This window comes from Triticum aestivum, chromosome 7D (assembly GCF_018294505.1).
Source record: "Triticum aestivum cultivar Chinese Spring chromosome 7D, IWGSC CS RefSeq v2.1, whole genome shotgun sequence".
Lineage (NCBI taxonomy): Eukaryota > Viridiplantae > Streptophyta > Magnoliopsida > Poales > Poaceae > Triticum > Triticum aestivum.
The window spans coordinates 297,326,408-297,344,477 of record NC_057814.1 but is presented as its reverse complement, the minus strand read 5'-3'; positions in this window follow the sequence as shown (position 1 = coordinate 297,344,477).

Genomic DNA, 18,070 nt, shown 5'->3' with positions numbered 1-18,070 from the left:
TCTAGCCTGTAACACCTCATATCACTTTGCGGCCTCACACACGGTATTCCCACGGGTGTCGCCTTACCTTGGCCCGGGACCGTTTGCGCCTTTTGGCTCACGTATATGATAGTGTCGCTAGCATCCATATGACAGAGAACCCGGGCCAACATGGCTAGTCGTGAACCCAAAGCGGCACTAACTTACGGGGACAGGCATACATGAATCAACATCGAGCATGTCGGTCAGCAGCGTGTGAATCCGGGCTGTAGCACTGGGCTAATAGGACTCCGGGAACCCGGGCTGTAGCAGGCTAGGCAGGACTCCGAATGTCACCGCGTGACATTTCCGCGAAGGGACAAACATAGGAATGAAGTGAAACACATGCCGGCCAGTCAAGTGTTCCGGAGCAGTAGTGCTGGGCTAATAGGACTCCGGTGAACCGGGCTGTAGCGGACTACTATGGCTCATGGAAGCACTAGACTACATTTCCCCATAAGAGAGGCTGCCAAGGATAAACAACTAGATTGTCGGATCCCACACATACCAAGCATTTCAATCATACACACAATATGCTCGATATGTGTAAATACAACATGGCATCACAACAAAACTCTACAACTCAAAGTACTTTATTTAAAGGCTCCGGAGAGCCATACATAACAAGTTCATACAGATAGGGGTCACATGACCCGACACTCAAGTCATACAAACGTACAAGCACATGCGGAAGCAAACTTGTTTGAGTACAGACAACTAGAAAGAAAGATGGCTTGACGAAGCCTGTCTATCTACATAGGCCCTTCACAAGCTCAGATCACCACCTGGGTGGCAAGTCACTCGTCAACGTCGAGATCTACATAGAACCCATCGGAGGGGGCGGTGTTGTCGTCTGAAAACAGTAATTAAAGCAACATGAGTACAAAGGTACTCAGCAAGTCTTACAACAGATCCTACTATACATGCACATTCTCAAGAAGGTAGTGGAGTTATTGCAGCAAGCCAGCTTTGACTCTTGGCTAAGCTATCCTACGAGACACCACTTGTAAAATAGTTTTCGCACTCGAGTCCACTAATCACCAACACAATACTCCACCATGGATCCTCGCTCGTCATCCTACGAGAGGGCCATCTGCAGTACTCACACTTATCTTGAGTCTTTTAGTAGTAACCATTAACTTGTCTATGAACTGCATAAGCAACCAAGTAGTCCTTTACCGCGGACGCGGCTATTCGAATAGTTTTATACCCTGCAGGGGTGTACTTCTTCACACACGCTTCCACCACTTATCGCCGTTTACACGACATGTACTCGGCAACCTTCAAGCGGAAGCCCAACGAGGGTGTCGGCCATGACCTGACTAAACACACGAGTCCCTAGTCCAGGTTTATCGCCTATTCGGGTTCCATCCGCAAGGATCCGGCCGGGGTGTCCTCAACGGCCCCAAACGATGTGGGCAGGGTTCCCGAGACACCAAACAGGCGACTTGGTACACCGGGCCACGAGCCTACCACATCACAGCCCACCCCTAAGGTCAGCGCTGCGCACGGCCTCCAGCAACTACAAACACCAGAAACTACTTGCAACTCCTGGACAAAGGACGGGGGTGGTTAATAAGTCGAGAGAGTCAATTAAGGATCCCAATGTGTGGTAGTAGCTGAATCTTAAATCACGCATACAGATCTCAGTTCTTAAGGACGGTCTCAATGAAACAACCCACCATGTACTCCTACATGGCCTCTCATCGATACCTTTACCAAATCATGTTCAACACTTCACTCTCATTACCGACACAACCATTCACTCTAGTTCATCACCCCGATGAGCCAGACCTGACATGACTCTAAGCATAGCAGGCATAGCATGGTAGGAAACACAAACATGGCTCAATCAACTCCTACACATGCTAGTGGGTTTCATCTAGTTACTGTGGCAATGACAGGTCATGCAGAGGAAGTGGGTTCAACTACCGCAACACACAACAGTTTGAAACGCGTTGTCTTAATGCAGTAAACGAGAGCAGAAGCGAGAAGATGGGTTTGTATCGAAATGATCAATGGGGTTGCTTGCCTGACAGAGTGGTAGTGGGATACTGCCCTTCAGTTGGATACTCGTGAATATCCTCGGAGGCAGAACCTACCACGAAGAACACATCAAAACACAATCATCACAAGACAATATGCAACAATATGATGCATGCAATGACATGGCAAAATGAGTGTGCTTGGGCTAATGCAACTTGGAACAGATTAGTTTGAGTTCATTTGAATCAAGGATTCAAATGCTAACCCAAAGTAAGAGGTCATATTAGTGCATTTACTTGTTTCACCTAAACAGCAAGGTTAAAGTGATCTGACATGCATGAAACCAGTACAGATGGAAAGACTGAATTTTTCTGATCAAAATTCATATATAAATCTTTGCATTTGGAGTTACAGATTAATTTCTATGATTTTTTGAAGTTTGTAGTATTTTCTGGAATTTCCTGTATAAGAATAATTCCAGTAAATGATTTACTGTGTCAGCATTGCGTCAGGGTGACGTCATCAGTCAACAGAGACGGTCCAGGTCAACCCTGACCTGTGGGTCCCGTCTGTCGGTGTCAATTAAACTAACTAAGTTTAGTTAGCGTTAAACTAATACTAACTTAGTTTAGTTAGTAGCCTAGGCCCCACACGTCAGTGACCCAGGGGGTCAAACTGGGCCCACCCAGTCAACGGTCAGCGGGGTCAACTCGCCGGCGCTTAGCCGCCGGCGAGGCCAGACACGGCGGTGCGGTGCGGGTTTCGTGCTCCGGCGACCAAATGGGCGGCGGAGACCATCTACGAGTAGCTAGGAGCGAGCCGCGTCGAGTGAGGGTGGTAGTTGGGCTCGGGGTCGCCGGAAACAACGCCGGTGACGAGCTGTGCGGCTGTCAGAGTTCGGGTGAGCTCGAGCTCGTCGTTAGGGGGCACGGCGAGGCGCGCGGAGTGGTGCTACAGACTCCTAGGGATGCGGTGAGTGTGTTAGACGTGGTGGTGTGGCCGTTGGGTGGCCGGAGCATCGTCGGCGATGAGCTCGGCGGCGGCGCGTGTGGTGAAGCTTCGTGCGGTCGCTATGGTGCTCGAGAGCGAGAACGGAGAGGATGGGGAGGTGGCTGAGCTCACGGCGATCACGTCGAAGCAGTCGGTGAGGTTAGGGACGAGCTGGTGCGGCGAGGACAGCGAAGGGGATCTCTGGCGGTGTTCGGTGGAGACGAGGTCGAAGGAGGTGGTGCAGAGCATGCGAGCGCTTGGGGCTCGGCTAGCTCAGCATAGCGGACGGCGGCGGAGCTCGTGGACAAGACGGGGCGGAGCGAGGACGACGGAGAGCGTGGCTACGTCGGCGGTGCGGCGGCAGATGCGTCGGCCATGGCGGGACAGGGCGAGGGAGAGAGGCAGGGGGCGAATGTATGTGTCCAGGGGGTCGGGGCGGCGACGTGGAGCTGGTCGAGGTGTCTAGGGGTGCGGGCAGCAAGCAGGTGGCGTCGTGGCGAGCTCGCGCACGCCGGCGTCACCTCCCTGCCTGCCTGGCAGGGAAGAAGCAGCTGGCTGGCACGGGCCAGCACAGCGATGGGCCGCCAGGTGGGCCGGCTGGTGGGTTGCGGCCAGGTAAGTTTTTTTTCATTTTTTTCTGTTTCTTTTATTTCTGCAAGTTTGTGGCATTTCTAAAAACGCTTAGGCATTTCCAAAAATCACCAAACTGCACATGCTCACTGTATGGAACATATCCAACATGGAACATTTCAGTTTGGGATTATTTGGGTATTTAAAATATTTACTAGCATTTAAATGCCCAAATGCAATTTACATATGATTTAATTCAATGATCTTGTGATGACCTAGAAAATTGTGAACCCATTTTGTCAGAGGTTCTAACCCAAGACAAAAAGGGTGGACTTTTTAGAAGGGCATTTCAGGTTCATTGAAAATGATTTTAGTAAACCCTAGTTGTTTTGAGGGGGTGCTGGGGGTTCTGTCATCCCCATTTCAAGTTTCTGGAAAAGTAAACATGATGCAACACTCTAATGCATGAACTAGCTAGGATGTGACAACTCACCCCCACTCAAAAGAATCTCGTCCCGAGATTTAGGATCCGTCGGGAAGAAGGTGGGGTACTCAAGTCAAAGACGATCCTCCCTTTCCCAAGTAGCTTCTTTCTCAGAATGGTGTGACCATTGAACCTTAAGAAACTTGATATTCTGGCGTCGAGTGGTACGCTTGGCTTGATCAAGTATGCGAACGGGATATTCCCGATATGTGAGATTATCTTGGAGATCAAGCGTTTCGTGGTCCACTCCATGGATAGGATCCGAGAAGCAACGCCTGAGTTGAGAAACGTAGAAGACATCATGAACTCTGGAGAGATGCGGAGGTAGTTCCAATTGGTAGGCAACTTCTCCTCGTTTGGCAAGAATGCGAAAGGGTCCAATGTAACGAGGAGCTAATTTGTCTTTGATACCGAATCGATGGGTTCCCTTCAAAGGAGTAACCCGAAGGTAAGCCTTCTCGCCAACTTCATAAGTCATGAGCTTATGTTTGCGGTCATATTGGCTCTTTTGATGAGATTGGGCTGTTTACAATCTCACGAGTAATGCGAACCTGCTCTTCTGCTTCCTGAATCATATCCGGGCCAAAGAGTTGTCTTTCCCCGGTTTCTGACCAGTTAAGAGGCGTTCGACATTTTCGTCCATAGAGAACTTCGAAAGGAGCTTTGCCCAAGCTAGCTTGATAACTATTGTTATAAGCGAATTTGGCGAATGGAAGGCATTTCTCCCAATCCATACCGAAAGAGATGACAAAAGCTCGGAGCATATCCTCCAGAATTTGATTGACTCGTTCTACTTGACCACTTGATTGAGGGTGGAAGGCGGTGCTAAAGGAGAGACGAGTTCCCATAGCATTTTGGAAACTTTCCCAAAATCTAGAAGTGAAAAGACTTCCACGGTCTAAGTTAATCTCCAATGGAACACCATGAAGAGACACTATTCGGGAGATGTACAAGTCAGCTAGCTGGCTAGCGGTTATACTCTCACGAACGGGTAGGAAGTGGGCTACTTTGGAAAGATGACCGACAACGACGAAGATAGCATTATTCCCTCTCTTGGTCCTGGGAAACCCGGTAATGAAATCCATACCGATTTTATCCCATTTCCATTCAGGAATAGCCAAAGGTTGAAGGGTGCCAGCAGGCCGTTGATGCTCTGCTTTAACACGACGACAGACGTCGCAATTAGCAATGTATTGAGCAATTTCTCTCTTCATCCTAGTCCACCAAAACCTCTGGCGTAGGTCTTGATACATTTTAGTACTACCGGGATGAATGGTGAGAGGGGATTCATGAGCTTCCTTAAGGATCAACTGACGTAGCTGTTGTTTCTTGGGAACCACTAGGCGGTTCTCAAAGAAGACAACACCTCGCTCATCCGTGGAGAAACATTTAGCAACTCCGCTAGCAATGTTCTCCTTGATCCGAGATATTCCTCTATCATACCGCTGAGCGGTTATGATTTGATCCGTAAGGTTAGGTTTCGCCACCAGGGTGGATAGGAATCCTCGAGGAACTATGTGAAGGTTGAGCTTACGGAATTCCTCGTGGAGAAGTGGTTGACCTTGTTGTAACATCAGGTTGTTACAATAAGATTTATGACTTAGCGCATCAGCCATGACATTGGCTTTGCCCGGGGTGTAAGTTATTCCTAAGTCGTAATCTGTGATCAACTCGACCCAACGTCTTTGCCTGAGATTCAAATCCGGTTGGGTGAAGATGTATTTCAGACTTTGGTGATCGGTGTAAATCTTGCAACGATTACCGAGAAGGTAATGTCGCCATGTTTTGAGTGCATGGACCACAGCTGCAAGCTCTAGATCATGTGTGGGATAGTTATCCTCATGTGGAGGCAACTGTCGAGAAGCGTAGGCAATCACATGACGATCTTGCATGAGTATGCAACCTAGTCCTTGTCGCGAGGTGTCGCAATAGATAACAAAGTCCTTAGAAAAATCTGGTGGTACGAGTACGGGAGCAGATGTCAGGCGTCTTTTCAGTTCCTGAAAGCTGAACTCGCACTGTGGGGTCCACTCGAACTTTTTATCTTTCTTGAGGAGTTCAGTTAGAGGTTTAGCAACCTTGGAGAAATTCTCGACGAAGCGGCGACAGTAGCTCGCTAAGCCAAGGAAACTCCGAACTTGCTTGACCGTTTCAGGTGGAGTCCAATCAAGGATGGCTTGAACTCGCTCGGGATTGACAGCAATACCCTTACCAGAGATTACATGGCCTAGATAGGTCACTTCTGGCAACCAGAATTCACACTTAGAGAATTTAGCATAAAGGCGATGCTCTCGAAGTTTCATCAACACTAGCCTTAGATGCTCGGCATGTTCTTCCTCATTCTTGGAGTAGATGAGTATATCATCGAGGTATAACACGACGAATTTATCCAAATACTCCATGAAGATCGAGTTCATTAACCGAGAGAAGGTGGCTGGGGCATTGGTTAAACCGAAGGACATGACGGTGTACTCGTATTGGCCATAACGAGTAACAAAGGCCGTTTTAGGAATGTCCCCGTTCTTGATTTTTATTTGATGGTAGCCCAACCTCAAATCCATTTTGGAAAAGACTAAGGATCCAGCGAGCTGATCATACAGGTCGTTGATCCTGGGGAGCGGATACTTGTTCTTGATAGTGACCAAGTTGACAGGTCGGTAATCTACAACCATCCGATCCGTTCCATCCTTCTTCTTGACGAAGAGGACGGGGCAAGCCCATGGAGAAGAACTAGGACGGATGAAACCCTTTTGCAAGGACTCATCGAGTTGTTTCTTAAGCTCGGCTAGTTCTAGGGGTGCCATCTTATAGGGTCTTCTAGAGATTGGGATGGTTCCTGGAACAAGGTCCATCACGAACTCGACATCCCTGTCAGGTGGAATACCTGGCAGTTCTTTTGGAAAGACATCCGGGAAGTCACAGACTACCGGAATATCTTCAAGGTCTGGAAGAGGGTTGGCATTTAGGGAGTAGAGCTGACGCTTAGACACTCGGGTCGAAACATTGACTGTCTTGCCCGATGGAAGGGTGAGTTGAACAGTTCTAGTAGAGCAATCAATCTTAGCATAGTGGGCTGACATCCAATCCATACCCAAGATGATGTTTATGTCCGAGGATTTGAGAGCTATAAGTGACGCAAGGAAGACCAATCTGTCGACAAGAATTTCATTACCATGACTTATCCTAGAGGTTTGCCACTTAGAACCAGGGGTTTGAATTACCATGGAGGTGGGCATGTCGCAAAATGTGGTGTTGTGCAATCGAGCATAGCTCTCAGAGATAAATGAATGAGATGCTCTAGTATCGAAAAGAACAGTTGCCGGGTGGCAATTAACAAGGAGCGTACCGAGGACGACGTTGGGATCATCATGAGTCTCCTCAGCAGAGACATAGTTGACATGACCACGTGCAGTGGTGGCTGGCTTGGTGTAGTAAGTCTTTCCCGCTGGGTTACCACGGCCAACGAACCTTCCAGGCTGATTGGGGTTGTTCTGGGGGCACTCGCGCAGGTAGTGACCCGTCTCTCCACACTTGAAGCATGTCACAACATTGGGGCGTGGAGCAGCATTAGCAGCGGGGCCACCATAGGCCTTGGGCGGTGCATACTGCTGGTTGGGGCGAGGCGCCTCAAAGGATGGCCTCGGAGTGAACCTGGGTGGCAGAGCTGTGTTTGGAATCCAGACCCGGCGCTTCTGAGATCCAGAGCCGGATGAAAAACCAACGTCACGGGAGTGCTTGCGTGAAGCATCATAGTCAATCTGACCTGTCTCAGCACTGATGGCCTTATTCACCAACTTCTGAAAGGAGGTGCACTCGTGCAGACGAAGATCACGGCGAAGCTCGGGGCTAAGTCCCTTGCGGAACCTTGCCTGCTTCTTGGCGTCGGTGGATACCTCTTCAGGAGCATAATGTGCTAGATTTCCAAACTCACGGCTGTATGCATCCACGGTCAGTCTGCCTTGGGTGAAGTTGCAGAATTCTTCCCGCTTACAATCCATGAGACCCTCCGGAATGTGATGCTCACGGAAAGCCTCACTGAATTCAGCCCAAGTAGTGATTTGGCCAGCCGGGCGCATAGCCTCAAAGTTTTCCCACCAAAGGCTAGCAGGGCCTTCGAGGTGATAGGCAGCGTAGGTAACCTTATCAGCTTCGGCTACGTTGGCAGAACGTAGCTTATGGGTGATGCTGCGAAGCCAATCATCCGCATCGAGGGGCTCGACGAAATGATTAAACTTCGGTGGGTATAACTTGACAAAGTCATTGATTGACACCAAGTCGTTCCTCTGATGACGTGCAGTATTATGCTCAATTCGCTCTAGCAAGCGGTTGGTCTCACGCTTGTTTCTTTCCGCCTCCAGCATAACTTCGGCCAAAGAAGGCGGTTGAGGCAGATTCTCATCCCTAGCTGCACTGGGTTCACCCTGCTCCTGGACAGCAGGGTTGTTGCAGGTGTTGACCATCCTAGGAAAACAAGACAACGGTTTAGACAAGGATGGCAAAATCTTGGCAAGGAAGTGCGGAATGTAATGGATAACACGGAATGCAGAGATGTTCATCCGTATGACATGGTAATATAGAAACTGCCATATATATATATATATATATACCAACGGTCATACACCATACATAGTTTAGTACAAGCCCAGGCTAGAGTACAACTACGGTGAAAGACGATACATCTCATCGGAGGCATTCCAAGCTCCTATACATTATTTTTCTACACCTCCGGAACGTGATACACACCAAGTCGTATCCCACGAGTCATGCAGGACTGTGGAGAATACAACTGTTACAATACTAGTGAAGCTACTACCAACTCAGACGTCTCCATAGTAATCTTCATAAAGATTACCACCATGTCCTGGGAGCTGAACATGATCATCTGGAAACAGTCGGTCCTGTGGAGCTTGCGGTCCATAAGGACTCGGATGTGGCCTTGGTCCAACAAACGGTGGCAGACGGGGTCCACGAGGAGGGGTGATGCCTCCTACATCACGCTAGTCCATACAATCTGGCAGACCAGACCGCACGGGGTAGAAGTCCCTCATGTCCATATACCCAGCCTGCACGGCAGGTGCAAACCGTGTCAGAGTGGCCCAGTGATCAGAACGAGCGTTGAAGAGCTCCATTCGCAAGGCACGATTCTCACGGTCCTTGTCCTCAAGCATCTCGGTGGTGGTGCGCAGTAGTGAATCCTCATGGGTAGAGTCACAGTAAATAGCCTGATAGTACCCTTGTGCCCCAGGGAGTGATGCTGGAATATAGCGGAAATCAGTGTTCTGAAGCAAGGCAGTTCTGGCTCGGATGATAGTCATCATCGAGTAAGCTGCGTCCTGCACGGACATCTCGATGGTAACCCCAAGTCCATAAGAGCAACGGAGGGGTTTAGTAGCTCCAGGATAGGAAGGGTATATCCTGACCGTACAAAGGTATTGACTTTGATTAAAGTCTCGAAACTGCTCCTCGACGGTATACTCAGGATACCATCGATAGCCTGTCTTGGTCATCACTCGGACCAGCATGGCCGTGTTTCTTCTGATCCTAATGATATGCCTTTGTCTACTTTGATTGAGAATAATAATGAATCTATGGATGTAAATTTTGTTGGTAGGAATAATTTTGGTAACAACGCGTATAGAGGAAACTTTAATCCTAGGCCTTATCCTAGCAATTCCTCTAATAATTATGGTAATTCCTACAGCAATTCTTATGGAAATTTTAATAAGATGCCCTCTGAATTTGAGACTAGTGTTAAAGAGTTTATGAATTCACAAAAGAATATCAATGCTTTGCTTGAAGAGAAATTGCTTAAAGTTGATGAATTGGCTAGGAACGTTGATAGAATTTCTCTTGATGTTGATTCTTTAAAACTTAGATCTATTCCTCCTAAGCATGCTATCAATGAGTCTCTCAAAGCCATGAGAATTTCCATTGATGAGTGCAAAGAAAGAACCGCTAGGATGCGTGCTAAGAAAGATTGCTTTATGAAAGCGTGTTCTTCTAATTTTTATGAAAACAAAGATGAAGATCTAAAAGTTATTGATGTGCCCCCTATTAAATCTTTGTTTTGCAATATGAATCTTGATAATTATGGGATTGAATATGATCCACCTTTACCTAGAAGGCGTTCCAAAAATTCGGAGTTTTTAGATCTTGATGCTAAAATTGATAAAAGTGCGATTGAAGAGAACAAAACCCTAGATATTAATAAACCCACTATTTTGGATTTCAAGGAATTTAATTATGATAATTGCTCTTTGATAGATTGTATTTCCTTGTTGCAATCCGTGCTAAATTCTCCTCATGCTTATAGTAAAAATAAAGCTTTTACCAAACATATCGTTGATGCTTTGATGCAATCTTATGAAGAAGGGACAAATGCATTTTTGCCCTTAGTCGGAGCCACCCCACGGGTTTTTCCCTTACTTTTCGACTCTGCTCAGTTTTGCCCTTAGATTTGTATATGAGGTTATCCGAGTGCCCTTTGACCGTTTGACCAATACTTTTAAAATTCATAACAAATTCATATGAAGTCATAAAAATGCAAATAACATATCAAAAAATTTAGAATGACATTACCTTTATGTGCATGCCATTTGCATTCAGGAAAAAAGTACCGTGTAAACTACCCGAGGTTATTAATGTTATAAATATTATTGAAATTATAAAGGTATAAACAATACTTTTTCATGAATAAAAATTACAAGCAAATGTAGGTGATGTTTTCTGAACATCCCGATACCTTATCTGCATTCTTCTGAGTTCATATCAACTTGCTATGAACTTTCATGTGACTTTGACCATTACATTGAAACTTCATAACAAAGTTGATATGAACTCAGAATAACGCAAAATAAGATATCAGGATGTTCAGAAAACACCAACTACATTTGCCTGCAATTTTTATTCCTAAAAACACTATTATTTATACCTTTTTAGTTTTAATAATGTTTATAACATTAATAACCATGGGTAGTTTAAAGGGTACTTTTTTCTTGAATGCAAATGGCATGCACATAAAGGTAATGTCATTCTAAACTTTTTGATATCTTATTTGCATTTTTATGACTTCGTATGAATTTGTTATGAATTTTCAAAGTATTGGTCAAATGGTCAAAGGGCACCCAAACGACCTCAGAGACAAATCTAAGGGCAAAACTAAGCAGAGCCGAAAAGTAAGGGCAAAACCCACGGGCTGGCACAACTAAGGGCAAAACTATAATTGTCCCTATGAAGAAAAGCTTGAGTTGGAAGTTTCTATCCCTAGAAAACTTTATGATGAGTGGGAACCTACTATTAAAATTAAAGATCATGAATGCTATGCTTTGTGTGATTTGGGTGCTAGTGTTTTCACTATTCCCAAAACTTTGTGCGATTTGTTAGGTTTCCGTGATTTTGATGATTGCTCTTTAAATTTGCACCTTGCGGGTTCCACCATTAAGAAACCTATGGGAAGAATTAATGATGTTCTTATTGTTGCAAATAGGAACTATGTGCCCGTAGATTTTATTTTTCTTGATATAGATTGCAATCCTTCATGTCCTATTATTCTTGGTAGACCTTTCCTTAGAACGATTGGTGCAATTATTGATATGAAGGAAGGGAATATTAGATTCCAATTTCCATTAAAGAAAGGCATGGAACACTTCCCTAGGAAGAAAATAAAATTACCATATTAATCTATCATGAGAGCCACTTATGGATTGCCTACCAAAGATGGCAATACCTAGATCTATCCTTGCTTTTATGCCTAGCTAGGGGTGTTAAACGATAGCGATTGTTGGGAGGCAACCCAATTTTATTTTTTATTTTTTTGCTTTTTGCTTCTGTTTAGGAATAAATATTTGTTCTAGCCTCTGGTTAGAAGTGTTTTTATGTTTTAATTAGTGTTTGTGCCAAGTTAAACCTATAGGATCTTCTTGGATGATAGTTATTTGATCTTGCAGAAAATTCCAGAAACTTTCTGTTCACGAAAATAATTGTTAAAAATCACCAGAACGTGATAAAATATTGATTCCAATTGCTACTGATCAATAAACAAATTGCCTAAGTCTTCCTATTTTGGATAATTTTTTGGAGTTCCAGAAGCTTGCGTTAGTTACAGATTACTACAGACTGTTCTGTTTTTGACAGATTCTGTTTTTCGTGTGTTGTTTGCTTATTTTGATGAATCTATGGCTAGTAAAAGAGTTTATAAACCATAGAGAAGTTGGAATACAGTAGGTTTAACACCAATATAAATGAGTTCATTACAGTACCTTGAAGTGGTCTTTTGTTTTCTTTCGCTAACGGAGCTCACGAGATTTTCTGTTAAGTTTTGTGTTGTGAAGTTTTCAAGTTTTGGGTAAAAGATTTGATGGATTATGGAAAAAGGAGTGGCAAGAGCCTAAGCTTGGGGATTCCCAGGGCACCCCCAAGATAATCTAAGGACACCATAAAGCCAAAGCTTGGGGATGCCCCGGAAGGCATCCCCTCTTTCGTCTACTTCCATCGGTAACTTTACTTGGAGCTATATTTTTATTCACCACATGATATGTGTTTTGCTTTGAGTGTCTTGTATGATTTGAGTCTTTGTTTGTTAGTTTACCACAATCATCCTTGCTGTACACACCTTTTGAGAGAGACACACATGATTCGGAAATTATTAGAATACTCTATGTGCTTCACTTATATCTTTTAGAGCACAGTGGTGGATTTGTTTTATAGAAACTATTGATCTCTCATGCTTCACTTATATTATTTCGAGAGTCTTAAAATAGCATGGCAATTTTCTTTAATTAATATCATGAGGAATTTGATGCTTGATAATTGTTTTGAGATATAAAGGTGGTAATATCATAGTTGTGCTAGTTGAGTAATTGTGGAATTGAAAAATACATGTGTTGGAGTTTGTGATTCCCGTAGCATGCACGTATGGTGAACCGTTATGTAACAAAGTCGGAGCATGAAGTATTTGTTGATTGTCTTCCTTTGTGTGGCGGTCGGGATCACGCAATGGTTAACTCCTATGAAAAATACATGTGTTGGAGTTTGTGATTCCCGTAGCATGCACGTATGGTGAACCGTTATGTAACAAAGTCGGAGCATGAAGTATTTGTTGATTGTCTTCCTTTGTGTGGCGGTCGGGATCACGCAATGGTTAACTCCTACCAACCCTTCCCCTAGGAGCATGCGTAGTAGTACTTTGCTTCGAGGGCTAATAAATTTTTGCAATAAGTATATGAGTTCTTTATGACTAATGTGAGTCCATGGATTATACGCACACTTACCTTTCCGCAGTTTTCTAGCCTCTTCGGTACCGCGCATTGCCCTTTCTCACCTTGAGAGTTGGTGCAAACTTCGCCGGTGCATCCAAACCCCGTGATATGATACGCTCTACCTGGGCCGAGGTCCAGTGAGGGGCGGGGGCCTCTCCCCTTTTCTGTTTTTTTTCTTTTATGCCTTCTCCTTTTCTTTTATTTACTTTTGTTGTTTGATTTAATTTTGAATTTAGAAATCGAATGTGATTGAATCATCGCGAGGTTAACAACAGTAATTGCGGTGACGTGGCATCATTAGCATGAGATTATTGTAGCATAATTATCCGAGTGTTACACGCTTGGTCCAGACAGGCCGGTAGAACAATTATTGTGTCATCGGCATACTGGATCACGGGGTACTTAGCGTCACCAGTAGGAGGGATGGGATGTTTGATCAAGTCCTGCGTGAGTGCTGCATTGATAGCACTCTGAAGTAGATCGGCTGCAAGGACGAAGATTAAGGGAGACATCGGATCGCCTTGGCGAACCCCACATTTACAATGAAACTGTCGTCCAGGCACGTCATTTAGTAACACAGAAGATTTTCCTGACGAGAATATACTCTCCATCCAAGCCAGCCATTTCGGTGGGAAACCCATTTTCTTCAAGATTAGGAGCATGGCAGAGTGTTCAACCGTATCAAACGCCTTCGCAAAATCTATTTTGAGAAGGACAATTTCTCTCTTGGAGGCCTGGCATTGGTGAATGTATACGAAAGCCCAGGCCAGGCAGTCATGAATCGATCTGCCACGGAGGAAACCATATTGGTTTTTGTGCACAATTTGGGGAATGATTTTCTGAAGCCGATTCGCCAGAATTTTAGTGATCAACTTCAGGCAACAGTTTAGGAGTGTGATAGGCCGAAAATCATTGACATATTCGGGCGAGTTAACCTTTGGGATCAGTGTGATAAAACCTGCATTAATGCTTTCTAAATTAAGGCCACCTTGATGAAATTCATCACAGAGAAGATAAAAATCATGTTTGATGATTGGCCAGCAAGCTTTTAAGAAGGCTCCATTAAAGCCATCAGGGTCAGGGGCCCTATCGGGTGGCATTTCAGAAACCACATCATCTATTTCTTTACGTGTGAATGGTGCAATGAGGTCCGAAAAGTTCACATCTGCCCGTATCAGGTTGTCTAAGTTAAACTTCATAGGTTGAGGGCTTGCTTGCCCCATTCGGGCCTTAAAAGCTTAAAAAAGAATGGACTCCTTCCCAGCATGATCATTAATCTCCACTCCATTTGTAGTTTTTAGCGAGCTAATGCAATTCCTCCTGTAGCGTTCCGTGGCAACCGTTTGAAAAAACTTGGAATTTTTGTCACCAAACTGAATCCATCTGATCGTACACCTCTTTTTCCAATAATCTTTTTGGTATTGCAGGAGGCAAAGCAAGTGCTTTTTGAGAATGCGACGAAAGTTTCTTTCAGGTGTAGTAAGAATCCGATGGTCCTCAACATTATCCAGCTCCGAGAGTGCTTTATTGGTGTTTTCAATGGCTACTTTGAGGCGAGAAATTTTCTTACTCCATTGCTTGAGAGCATGACGGAGATGTGAGTTTTGTTGGTAGGAATAATTTTGGTAACAACGCTTATAGAGGAAACTTTAATCCTAGGCCGTTTCCTAGTAATTCCTCTAATAATTATGGTAATTCCTATAACAACTCTTATGGAAATTTTAATAAGATGCCCTCTGATTTTGAGACTAGTGTTAAGGAATTTATGATTTCTCAAAAGAATTTCAATGCTTCGCTTGAAGAAAAATTGCCTAAGATTGATGAATTGGCTAAGAACGTGGATAGAATTTCTCTTGATGTTGATTCTTTGAAACTTAGATCTATTCCAGCTAAGCATGATATCAATGAGTCTCTCAAAGCTATGAGAATTTCCATTGATGAGTGCAAAGAAAGAACCGCTAGGATGCGTGCTAAGAAAGATTGCTTTGTGAAGGCGTGTTCTTCTAGTTTTCATGATAATAAGGATAAAGATCTTAAAGTGATTGATGTATCTCCTATTAAATCTTTGTTTTGCAATATGAATCTTGATAATGATGGGACTGGAGATGAGTCAACTTTAGTTAAAAGGCGTCCCAATGATTCAGAGTTTTTAGATCTTGATGCAAAAATTGGTAAAAGTGGGATTGAAGAGGTCAAAACTTTACATAGAAATGAACCCACTATTTTGGATTTCAAGGAATTTAATTATGATAATTGTTCTTTAATAGATTGTATTTCCTTGTTGCAATCCGTGCTAAATTCTCCGCATGCTTATAGTCAAAGTAAGGCTTTTACCAAACATATCGTTGATGCTTTAATGCAATCCTATGAAGAAAAGCTTGAATTGATAGTTTCTATCCCTAGAAAACTTTATGATGAGTGGGAACCTACTATTAAAATTAAAATTAAAGATCATGAATGCTATGCTTTGTGTGATTTGGGTGCTAATGTTTCCACGATTCAGAAAACTTTGTGTGATGTGTTAGGTTTCCGTGAATTTGATGATTGTTCTTTAAACTTGCACCTTGCGGATTCCACCATTAAGAAACCTATGGGAACAACTAATGATGTTCTTATTGTTGCCAATAGGAATTATGTGCCCGTAGATTTCATTGTTCTTGATATAGATTGCAATCCTTCATGTCCTATTATTCTTGGTAGACTTTTCCTTAGAACGATTGGTGCAATTATTGATATGAAAGAAGGGAATATTAGATTCCAATTTCCGTTAAGGAAAGGCATGGAACACTTTCCTAGAAAGAAATTTAAATTACCTTATGAATCTATTATGAGAGCCACTTATGGATTGCATGCCAAAGATGATAATACCTAGATCTAGTCTTGCCTTTATGCCTAACTAGGGGCGTTAAACGATAGCGCTTGTTGGGAGGCAACCCAATTTTATTTTGGTTCCTTGCTTTTTGGTTCTGTTTAGTAACAAATATTTGATCTAGCCTCTGGTTAGATGTGGTTTGATGTTTTAATTAGTGTTTGTGCCAAGTAAAACCTATAGGATCTTCTTGGATGATAGTTATTTGATCTTGCTGAAAAAGTCAGAAACTTTCTGCTCACGAAAACAATTTTTAAAAATCACCAGAACGTGATAAAATAATGATTCCAATTGCAGTAGATCAATAAACAAATTATCTAGGTCTTCCTATTTTGGTAGATTTTTCTGAGTTCAAGAAGTTTGCGTTAGATGCAGATTACTACAGGCTGTTCTGTTTTTGACAGATTTTGTTTTTCGTGTGTTGTTTGCTTATTTTGATGAATCTATGGCTAGTATCGGAGGTTATGAACCATAGAGAAGTTGGAATACAGTAGGTTTAACACCAATATAAATAAAGAATGAGTTCATTACAGTACCTTAAAGTGTTGGTTTGTTTTATTTCGCTAACGGAGCTCATGAGATTTTCTGTTGAGTTTTGTGTTGTGAAGTTTTCAAGTTTTTGGGTAAAGATTTGATGGATTATGGAACAAGGAGTGGCAAGAGCCTAAGCTTGGGTATGCCCAAGGCACCCCAAGGCAAAATCCAAGGACAACCAAAAGCCTAAGCTTGGGGATGCCCCGAAAGGCATCCCCTCTTTTGTCTTCGCCCATCGGTAACTTTACTTGATGCTATATTTTTATTCACCACATAATATGTGTTTTTCTTGGAGCGTCTTGTATGATTTGAGTCTTTGATTTTTAGTTTACCACAATCATCCTTGCTGTACACACCTTTTGGGAGAGACACACATGAATCGGAATTTATTAGAATACTCTATGTGCTTCACTTATATCTTTTGAGCTAGAAAATTTTGCTCTAGTGCTTCACTTATATCTTTTAGAGCACGGCGGTGGTTTTATTTTATAGAAATAATTGATCTCTCATGCGTCACTTATATTATTTTGAGAGTCTTTTAGAACAGCATGGTAGTTTGCTTTGGTTAAAATTTTGTCCTTAAGTGATGAGCATCCAAGATAGGTATAATAAAAACTATCATATAAAGTGCATTGAATATTATGAGAAGTTTGATACTTGATATTGTTTTGAGATATGAAGATGGTGATATTAGAGTCATGCTAGTTGAGTAGTTGTGGATTTGAGAAATACTTGTTCTAAAGTTTGTGATTCTCGTAGCATGCACGTATGGTGAACCGTTATGTGATGAAGTCGGAGCATGATTTATTTGTTGATTGTCTTCCTTATGAGTGGCGGTCGGGGACGAGCGATGGTCTTTTCCTACCAATCTATCCCCCTTGGAGCATGCGCGTAGTACTTCGTTTCGATAACTAATATATTTTTGCAATAAGTATGTGAGTTCTTTATGACTAATGTTGAGTCCATGGATTATACGCACTCTCACCCTTCCACTATTGCTAGCCTCTCTAATACCGCGCACCTTTCGCCGATATCATACACCCACCATATACGTTCCTCAAAACAGCCACCATACCTACCTATTATGGCATTTCCTTAGCCATTCCGAGATATATTGCCATGCAACTTTCCACCGTTCCGTTTATTATGACACGCTCCATCATTGTCATATTGCTTTGCATGATCATGTAGTTGACATCATATTCGTGGCAAAGCCACCATTTATAATTCTTTCATGTATGTCACTCTTGATTCATTGCATATCCCGGTACACTGCCGGAGGCATTCACATAGAATCATATTTTGTTCTAATTTTTGAGTTGTAAGTAAATAAAAGTGTGATGACCATCATTATTAGAACAT